This window comes from Panulirus ornatus, chromosome 20 (assembly GCF_036320965.1).
Source record: "Panulirus ornatus isolate Po-2019 chromosome 20, ASM3632096v1, whole genome shotgun sequence".
Classification (NCBI taxonomy): domain Eukaryota; kingdom Metazoa; phylum Arthropoda; class Malacostraca; order Decapoda; family Palinuridae; genus Panulirus; species Panulirus ornatus.
Genome location: NC_092243.1, coordinates 71,016,521 through 71,026,969, shown reverse-complemented (window position 1 = coordinate 71,026,969; position 10,449 = coordinate 71,016,521). Strand labels below are relative to the sequence as shown.

At 42.5% G+C, this 10,449-nt stretch overlaps 1 long non-coding RNA gene across 2 annotated transcripts in view; it reads right to left on the bottom strand.

Moving 5' to 3' along the window:
- The window catches only part of LOC139756114 (uncharacterized), a 562,112-nt gene that overhangs the window by 151,353 nt on the left and 400,310 nt on the right, over positions 1–10,449 (bottom strand). For both annotated transcript variants that reach the window (XR_011714263.1, XR_011714262.1), the window contains exon 3: positions 5,051–5,078. This is a non-coding gene — a long non-coding RNA (uncharacterized lncRNA). The remainder of the gene's footprint in view (positions 1–5,050; positions 5,079–10,449) is intronic.

Below are 10,449 nucleotides of genomic sequence, written 5' to 3'. Positions count from 1 at the left end.
CTAACCACTAGTGACACAGTAACTACCACTAGTTAAAACAACGGACCCTCCTAGTTCGACATTCACCTAACCACTAGTGACACACCAACTACCACTAGTTAAAACAACGGACCCTCCTAGTTCGACATTCACCTAACCACTAGTGACACACCAACTACCACTAGTTAAAACAAAGGACCCTGACCACTAGTGATTCTTCACCTACCACTAGTTAAACAATGGACTCCACCAGTTAAAAACAACGGACCCTCCTAGTTAGACATTCACCTAACCACTAGTGACACGATAACTACCACTAGTTAAAACAACGGACCCTCCTAGTTGGACATTCACTTAACCACTAGTGACACAGTAACTACCACTAGTTAAAACAACGGACCCTCCTAGTTCAACATTCACCTAACCACTAGTGACACAGTAACTACCACTAGTTAAAACAACGGACCCTCCTAGTTCAACATTCACCTAACCACTAGTGACATATCAACTACCACTAGTTAAAACAACGGACCCTGACCACTAGTGATTCTTCACCTACCACTAGTTAAACAATGGACTCCACCAGTTAAAAACAACGGACCCTCCTAGTTCAACATTCACCTAACCACTAGTGACACAGTAACTACCACTAGTTAAAACAATGGACCCTGACCACTAGTGATTCTTCACCTACCACTAGTTAAACAATGGACTCCACCAGTTAAAAACAACGGACCCTCCTAGTTCGACATTCACCTAACCACTAGTGACACAGTAACTACCACTAGTTAAAACAACGGACCCTCCTAGTTCAACATTCACCTAACCACTAGTGACACATCAACTACCACTAGTTAAAACAACGGACCCTGACCACTAGTGATTCTTCACCTACCACTAGTTAAACAATGGACTCCACCAGTTAAAAACAACGGACCCTCCTAGTTCGACATTCACCTAACCACTAGTGACACAGTAACTACCACTAGTTAAAACAACGGACCCTCCTAGTTCGACATTCACCTAACCACTAGTGACACAGTAACTACCACTAGTTAAAACAACGGACCCTCCTAGTTCGACATTCACTTAACCACTAGTGACACAATTACTACCACTAGTTAAAAACAACGGACCCTCCTAGTTCGACATTCACCTAACCACTAGTGACACAGTAACTACCACTAGTTAAAACAACGGACCCTCCTAGTTCAACATTCACCTAACCACTAGTGACACACCAACTACCACTAGTTAAAACAACGGACCCTCCTAGTTCGACATTCACTTAACCACTAGTGACACAGTAACTACCACTAGTTAAAACAACGGACCCTCCTAGTTCGACATTCACCTAACCACTACTGACACACCAACTACCACTAGTTAAAACAATGGACCCTGACCACTAGTGATTCTTCACCTACCACTAGTTAAACAATGGACTCCACCATTCAACATTCAGTCCACCACTGCGAAAGCAGACGACTCTTCAACAAACACTGGAATGAAAGATACAGATAACGCACCATTAAAAAAAAACCTCCCACTGTATACACTCATTATCAACAACACTGCATATGTACCACTGGGAATTCTTGATCGTAAGCAGGACGAAACAACCCCCCCCCTGGTAAATACACAGTGGTGGGGGGGGACTATTTTCGTATATATTCTCCTAAGATTCTCTAATATGTTCTTTTACTCAGAATCTAAGTAACTTTACTCACACGGTCTGGAAAAATACTTAAAAAAAAGTAATTACTTTAAGTACTTTATCAATTAGGTATAGTGACAACCTAAGTTATCCATGTTGAGATGTATAGGTATGTATATGTGCGTGTGTGGATGTGTATGTATAGGTATGTATATGTGCGTGTGTGGACGTGTATGTATATATACATGTGTATGTGGGAGGGTTGGGCCATTCTTTCGTCTGTTTGCTTGCGCTACCTCGCTGACGCGGGAGACAGCGACGGAGTATAATAATAAAAAAATGAAATACACACACACACACACACACACACACACACACACATATATATATATATATATATAGACAGCGACAAAGTATAATAAAAAAAAATAATATATATATATTTTTTTTTTTTTTTTTTTTTTTTTTTTTTTTTTATACTTTGTCGCTGTCTCCCGCGTTTGCTGAACTAAGGGAAACAAACACACACGAGCAAATACATTCGCGCGTACATCCTCTGTATGTGTTTTTTTTGTGCACCCGTATCCATTACGATCGCATACGAGTTGCGTAAAGTATACGAAAATATAGCGTATATGCGTATACGAAAATATATATATATACACACACACACCATTATCATACAATAATTCGTAGGTAAAAAAAATTAAAATTGAATTTAAAAATTTTCTACGATTATTATTATTATTTTTTAAATATGGCGTTACGTCGAACACACCAAATTTTTTTTTTTTGAATGTGAGGCGACGGTACACCCAGAGGAGGTACCTCATAATACGACGGTACACCCAGAGGAGATGCCTCATGATACGACGGTACAGCAGAGGAGGTACCTCATAATACGACGGTACACGCAGAGGAGGTACCTCATAATACGACGGTACACGCAGAGGAGGTGCCTCATAATACGACGGTACACGCAGAGGAGGTACCTCATAATACGACGGTACACGCAGAGGAGGTGCCTCATAATACGACGGTACACGCAGAGGAGGTGCCTCATAATACGACGGTACACCCAGAGGTGCCTCATAATACGACGGTACAGCAGAGGAGGTGCCTCATAATACGACGGTACAGCAGAGGAGGTGCCTCATAATACGACGGTACACGCAGAGGAGGTGCCTCATAATACGACGGTACACCCAGAGGTGCCTCATAATACGACGGTACACGCAGAGGAGGTACCTCATAATACGACGGTACAGCAGAGGAGGTGCCTCATAATACGACGGTACAGCAGAGGAGGTGCCTCATAATACGACGGTACAGCAGAGGAGGTGCCTCATAATACGACGGTACAGCAGAGGAGGTACCTCATAATACGACGGTACAGCAGAGGAGGTACCTCATAATACGACGGTACAGCAGAGGAGGTACCTCATAATACGACGGTACAGCAGAGGAGGTACCTCATAATACGACGGTACACGCAGAGGAGGTACCTCATAATACGACGGTACAGCAGAGGAGGTGCCTCATAATACGACGGTACACGCAGAGGAGGTACCTCATAATACGACGGTACAGCAGAGGAGGTGCCCCATAATACGACGGTACAGCCAGAGGAGGTACCTTGTAATACGACGGTACAGCAGAGGAGGTACCTCATATTACGTTTTCTACGTTCCACTAATTAGTCTGTTGGGTATTACGGGCTAACGACCGATAAGGGTCATTACGCCAGATAATACTCGTGATCATGTGGTCTCTCCTCTACTTGCGTTACGTTTTCTATAACATACTCTTATGACGTTTTCCATACCCTCAAGTTACGTTTTCTACATCATACTCTAGTGATGTTTTCTATACCCTCAAGTTACGTTTTCTACATCACATCGTATTCAATAAGAAATCTAAGAAAAACAAACAAACAAACAAATTCCATTTCACTAGCGGATACTTCTTATGTGTAATTCGGTCATCATACACACACACACACACACACACACACATATATATATATATATATATATATATATATATATATATATATATATATATATATATATATATATATATATATACATATATATATATATATATATATATATATATATATATATATATATATATATATATATATATATATATATATATATATATTCCTATGAGTCCACGGGGAAAATGAAACACGAAAAGTTCCCAAGTGCACTTTCGTGTAATAATCACATCATCATGGGAGACACAAGAGAGAAATATAACAGTCAGTTGATATACATCGAAGAGACGAAGCTAGGACGCCATTTGGTAAACATGCAATTGTCCAATGTATATGTGCGTGTGTGGGCATTTATGTATATACATGTGCATGTGGATGGGTTGGGCCATTCATCGTCTGTTCCCTTGCGCTACCTCGCTAACGCGGGAGACGGCGATTAAGTATAGTAAATATGTGTCTATAAAAAAATGAATAATATGTAAAGAAGTTTTATATACAGTGAGTGAAGGAGAGGATAGCCACGTATCCATACCTGAGGCTCAGACATCAATATTTCTGTAGGCCAGGTGGGTAGGCCTAGGTTTGAGGGGGGGTGGGCAGGTAAGAGGGAAGGGGGAGGGTACACTCTCTTGATTCCAAAGCCCCAAGGGCCAGGGTTCGGTGTACAGAGGGTGGAGTACACCGGGGGTGGTGTGGTGTACAGCAAAAAGGCTGGCAGGTACACAGGGTGTAGTACACGGAATACTTCAGATGGGAAATTACGAGATATAGTACACGACACACCATACAGGAGGCAGTACACCATACAGGAGGTACTACATCATACAGGAAGTAGTACACCATACAGGGAGTAGTACACCATACAGGAGGTAGTACACCATACAGGAGGTACTACATCATACAGGAAGTAGTACACCATACAGGGAGTAGTACACCATACAGGAGGTAGTACACCATACAGGAGGTACTACATCATACAGGAAGTAGTACACCATACAGGGAGTAGTACACCATACAGGAGGTAGTACACCATACAGGAGGTAGTACATCATACAGGAAGTAGTACACCATACAGGAAGTAGCACACCATACAGGAGGTACTACACCATACAGGAGGTAGTACATCATACAGGAAGTAGTACACCATACAGGAAGTAGCACACCATACAGGAGGTACTACACCATACAGGAGGTAGTACATCATACAGGAGGTAGTACATCATACAGGAAGTAGTACATCATACAGGAGGTAGTACACCATACAGGAGGTAGTACATCATACAGGAAGTAGTACACCATACAGTAAGTAGCACACCATACAGGAAGTAGTACACCATACAGGAGGTAGTACACCATACAGGAGGTAGTACATCATACAGGAAGTAGTACATCATACAGAAGATCGTACTTACCTTCTGACCTGGGGAGAGTGCTTCCGTCCTGTGTGAGAAAAGAGAGAGAGATAACACTCATCCAACAGCAGGTATATACAAGTGATAACAACAGATAATAACGATCATTACAACTGATAACGATAGATAATAATTAATAAAAAAATAAATGTCTTAAATAACAAAAAGATATGATAAAACAACATTAACATGCAGATGAAGCTGCCTCTCTCTCTCTCTCTCTCTCTCTCTCTCTCTCTCTCTCTCTCTCACACACACACACACACACACACACACACACACACACACACACACACACACACACAGAACCAGAGGGAGTACAGTACAGTACTGCAGGCCTTTTTGTACAGGTAAAGGGGTGAGGGTAGTACATTATACATGTGCATCAAATGTAACAGTACTGTTGGCAGGGCACAGCAAGACTAGATAATTCAAATAGAATAAATATAATTCTATTAAGATTAGTACAATATATATATATATATATATATATATATATATATATATATATATATATATATATATATATATATATATATATATATATATTCCTATGAGTCCACGGGGAAAATGAAACAGGAAAAGTTCCCAAGTGCACTTTCGTGTAATAATCACATCAGGGGAGACACAAGAGAGAAATATAACAGTCAGTTGATATACATCGAAGAGACGAAGCTAGGACGCCATTTGGTAAACATGTATATATATAGAGATGCTCTGTGGAAGGTATTAAGAATATATGGTGTGGGAGGAAAGTTGTTAGAAGCAGTGAAAAGTTTTTATCGAGGATGTAAGGCATGTGTACGTGTAGGAAGAGAGGAAAGTGATTGGTTCTCAGTGAATGTAGGTTTGCGGCAGGGATGTGTGATGTCTCCATGGTTGTTTAATTTGTTTATGGATGGGGTTGTAAGGGAGGTAAATGCAAGAGTCCTGGAAAGAGGGGCAAGTATGAAGTCTGTTGGGGATGAGAGAGCTTGGGAAGTGAGTCAGTTGTTGTTCGCTGATGATACAGCGCTGGTGGCTGATTCATGTGAGAAACTGCAGAAGCTGGTGACTGAGTTTGGTAAAGTGTGTGGAAGAAGAAAGTTGAGAGTAAATGTGAATAAGAGCAAGGTTATTAGGTACAGTAGGGGTGAGGGTCAAGTCAATTGGGAGGTGAGTTTGAATGGAGAAAAACTGGAGGAAGTGAAGTGTTTTAGATAGCTGGGAGTGGATCTGGCAGCGGATGGAACCATGGAAGCGGAAGTGGATCATAGGGTGGGGGAGGGGGCGAAAATTTTGGGAGCCTTGAAAAATGTGTGGAAGTCGAGAACATTATCTCGGAAAGCAAAAATGGGTATGTTTGAGGGAATAGTGGTTCCAACAATGTTGTATGGTTGCGAGGCGTGGGCTATGGATAGAGATGTGCGCAGGAGGATGGATGTGCTGGAAATGAGATGTTTGAGGACAATGTGTGGTGTGAGGTGGTTTGATCGAGTAAGTAACGTAAGGGTGAGAGAGATGTGTGGAAATAAAAAGAGCGTGGTTGAGAGAGCAGAAGAGGGTGTTTTGAAATGGTTTGGGCACATGGAGAGAATGAGTGAGGAGAGATTGACCAAGAGGATATATGTGTCGGAGGTGGAGGGAACGAGGAGAAGAGGGAGACCAAATTGGAGGTGGAAAGATGGAGTGAAAAAGATTTTGTGTGATCGGGGCCTGAACATGCAGGAGGGTGAAAGGAGGGCAAGAAATAGAGTGAATTGGAGTCATGTGGTATACAGGGGTTGACGTGCTGTCAGTGGATTGAAGCAAGGCATGTGAAGCGTCTGGGGTAAACCATGGAAAGCTGTGTAGGTATGTATATTTGCGTGTGTGGACGAGTGTATGTACATGTGTATGGGGGGGGGGGGGGGTTGGGCCATTTCTTTCGTCTGTTTCCTTGGGCTACCTCGCAGACGCGGGAGACAGCGACAAAGTATAAAAAAAAAAAAAAAAAAAAAAAAAAAAAAAAAAAATTATATATATATATATATATATATATATATATATATATATATATATATATATATATATATATATATATATATATATATATATATATATAATCATTTCTTATGTATATAAAATATCTAACTTGAAGACAATGTGAATGGCTGGTATAAAATGAGTTAAAAAAGATGCATTTACGAATTAATATAAAGGTGCGTAACAATGAATAAATGAAGATTGATGCAAAATGAATAAATTAAAATTAATGCTAAATCAATACGAGATGAATACCAAATGAATACTAAATAAACACTAGAGTGACACCTCCAACACTAGAGTGACACCTCCAACACTAGAGTGACACCTCCAACAACTAGAGTGACACCTCCAACAACTAGAGTGAAAAATCCAACAACTAGAGTGACACCTCCAACAACTAGAGTGACACCTCCAACAACTAGAGTGAAACCTCCAAAACTAGAGTGAAACCTCCAACAACTAGAGTGACACCTCAACACTAAAGTGACACCTCCAACACTAAGATTGACACCTCCAACACTAGAGTGACACCTCCAACACTAGAGTGACACCTCCAACACTAGAGTGACACCTCCAACAACTAGAGTGAAACCTCCAAAACTAGAGTGAAACCTCCAACAACTAGAGTGACACCTCAACACTAAAGTGACACCTCCAACACTAAGATTGACACCTCCAACACTAGAGTGACACCTCCAACACTAGAGTGACACCTCTAACAGCTAGAGTGACACCTCCAACACTAGAGTGACACCTCCAACAACTAGAGAGACACCTCCAACACTAGAGTGACACCTCCAACAACTAGAGAGACACCTCCAACACTAGAGAGACACCTCCAACAACTAGAAAGACACCTCCAACACAAGAGTGACACCTCAAACAACTAGAGTGACACCTCCAACACTAGAGTGACACCTCCAACAACTAGAGTGACACCTCTAACAACTAGAAAGACACCTCCAACACTAGAGTGACACCTCCAACAACTAGAGTGACACCTCCAACACTAGAGTGACACCTCTAACAACTAAAGTGACACCTCCAACACTAGAGTGACACCTCCAACAAGTAGAGTGACACCTCCAACAACTAGAGTGAAACCTCCAACAACTAGAAAGACACCTCCAACACTAGAGTGACACCTCTAACAACTAAAGTGACACCTCCAACACTAGAGTGACACCTCCAACAACTAGAGTGACACCTCCAACACTAGAGTGACACCTCCAACAACTAGAGTGACACCTCCAACAACTAGAGTGACACCTCCAACAACTAGAGTGACACCTCCAACACTAGAGTGACACCTCCAACAACTAGAGTGACACCTCCAACAACTAGAGTGACACCTCCAACAACTAGAGTGACACCTCCAACACTAGAGTGACACCTCCAACAACTAGAGTGACACCTCCAACAACTAGAGTGACACCTCAAACACTAGAGTCCAACAACTAGAGTGACACCTCCAACACTAGAGTGACACCTCCAACAACTAGAGTGACACCTCCAACAACTAGAGTGACACCTCAAACACTAGAGTGACACCTCCAACAACTAGAGTGACACCTCCAACAACTAGAGTGACACCTCCAACAACTAGAGTGACACCTCCAACACTAGAGTGACACCTCCAACAACTAGAGTGACACCTCCAACAACTAGAGTGACACCTCCAACAACTAGAGTGACACCTCCAACACTAGAGTGACACCTCCAACAACTAGAGTGACACCTCCAACAACTAGAGTGACACCTCAAACACTAGAGTCCAACAACTAGAGTGACACCTCCAACACTAGAGTGACACCTCCAACAACTAGAGTGACACCTCCAACAACTAGAGTGACACCTCAAACACTAGAGTGACACCTCCAACAACTAGAGTGAAAAATCCAACAACTAGAGTGACACCTCCAACAACTAGAGTGACACCTCCAACAACTAGAGTGAAACCTCCAAAACTAGAGTGAAACCTCCAACAACTAGAGTGACACCTCAACACTAAAGTGACACCTCCAACACTAAGATTGACACCTCCAACACTAGAGTGACACCTCCAACACTAGAGTGACACCTCCAACACTAGAGTGACACCTCCAACAACTAGAGTGAAACCTCCAAAACTAGAGTGAAACCTCCAACAACTAGAGTGACACCTCAACACTAAAGTGACACCTCCAACACTAAGATTGACACCTCCAACACTAGAGTGACACCTCCAACACTAGAGTGACACCTCCAACACTAGAGTGACACCTCTAACAGCTAGAGTGACACCTCCAACACTAGAGTGACACCTCCAACAACTAGAGTGACACCTCCAACACTAGAGTGACACCTCCAACAACTAGAGTGACACCTCCAACAACTAGAGTGAAACCTCCAAAACTAGAGTGAAACCTCCAACAACTAGAGTGACACCTCAACACTAGAGTGACACCTCCAACAACTAGAGTGACAACTCCAACAACTAGAGTGACACCTCCAACACTAGAGTGACACCTCTAACAACTAAAGTGACACCTCCAACAACTAGAGTGACACCTCCAACAACTAGAGTGACACCTCCAACACTAGAGTGACACCTCCAACAACTAGAGAGACACCTCCAACACTAGAGTGACACCTCCAACAACTAGAGTGACACCTCCAACAACTAGAGTGACACCTTCAACAACTAGAGTGACACCTCCAACAACTAGAGTGACACCTCCAACAACTAGAGCGACACCTCCAACACTAGAGTGACACCAACAACTAGAGTGACACCTCCAACAACTAGAGCGACACCTCCAACACTAGAGTGACACCTCCAACAACTAAAGTGACACCAACAACTAGAGTGACACCTCCAACAACTAGAGTGACACCTCTAACAACTAGAGTGAAACCTCCAACAACTAGAGTGACACCAACAACTAGAGCGACACCTCCAACACTAGAATGACACCTCCAACAACTAGAGTGACACCTCCAACAACTAGAGCGACACCAACAACTAGAATGAAACCTCCAACAACTAGAGTGACACCTCCAATAACTAGAGAGACACCTCCAACAGCTAGAGAGACACCTCCAACAACTAGAGTGACACCTCCAACAACTAGAGTGACACCTCCAACAACTAGAGTGACACCTCCAACAACTAGAGTGAAACTTCCAAAACTAGAGTGAAACCTCCAACAACTAGAGTGACACCTCAACACTAAAGTGACACCTCCAACACTAAGATTGACACCTCCAACACTAGAGTGACACCTCCAACACTAGAGTGACACCTCCAACACTAGAGTGACACCTCTAACAACTAAAGTGACACCTCCAACAACTAGAGAGACACCTCAACATAAAGTGACACCTCCAACACTAGAGTGACACCTCCAACA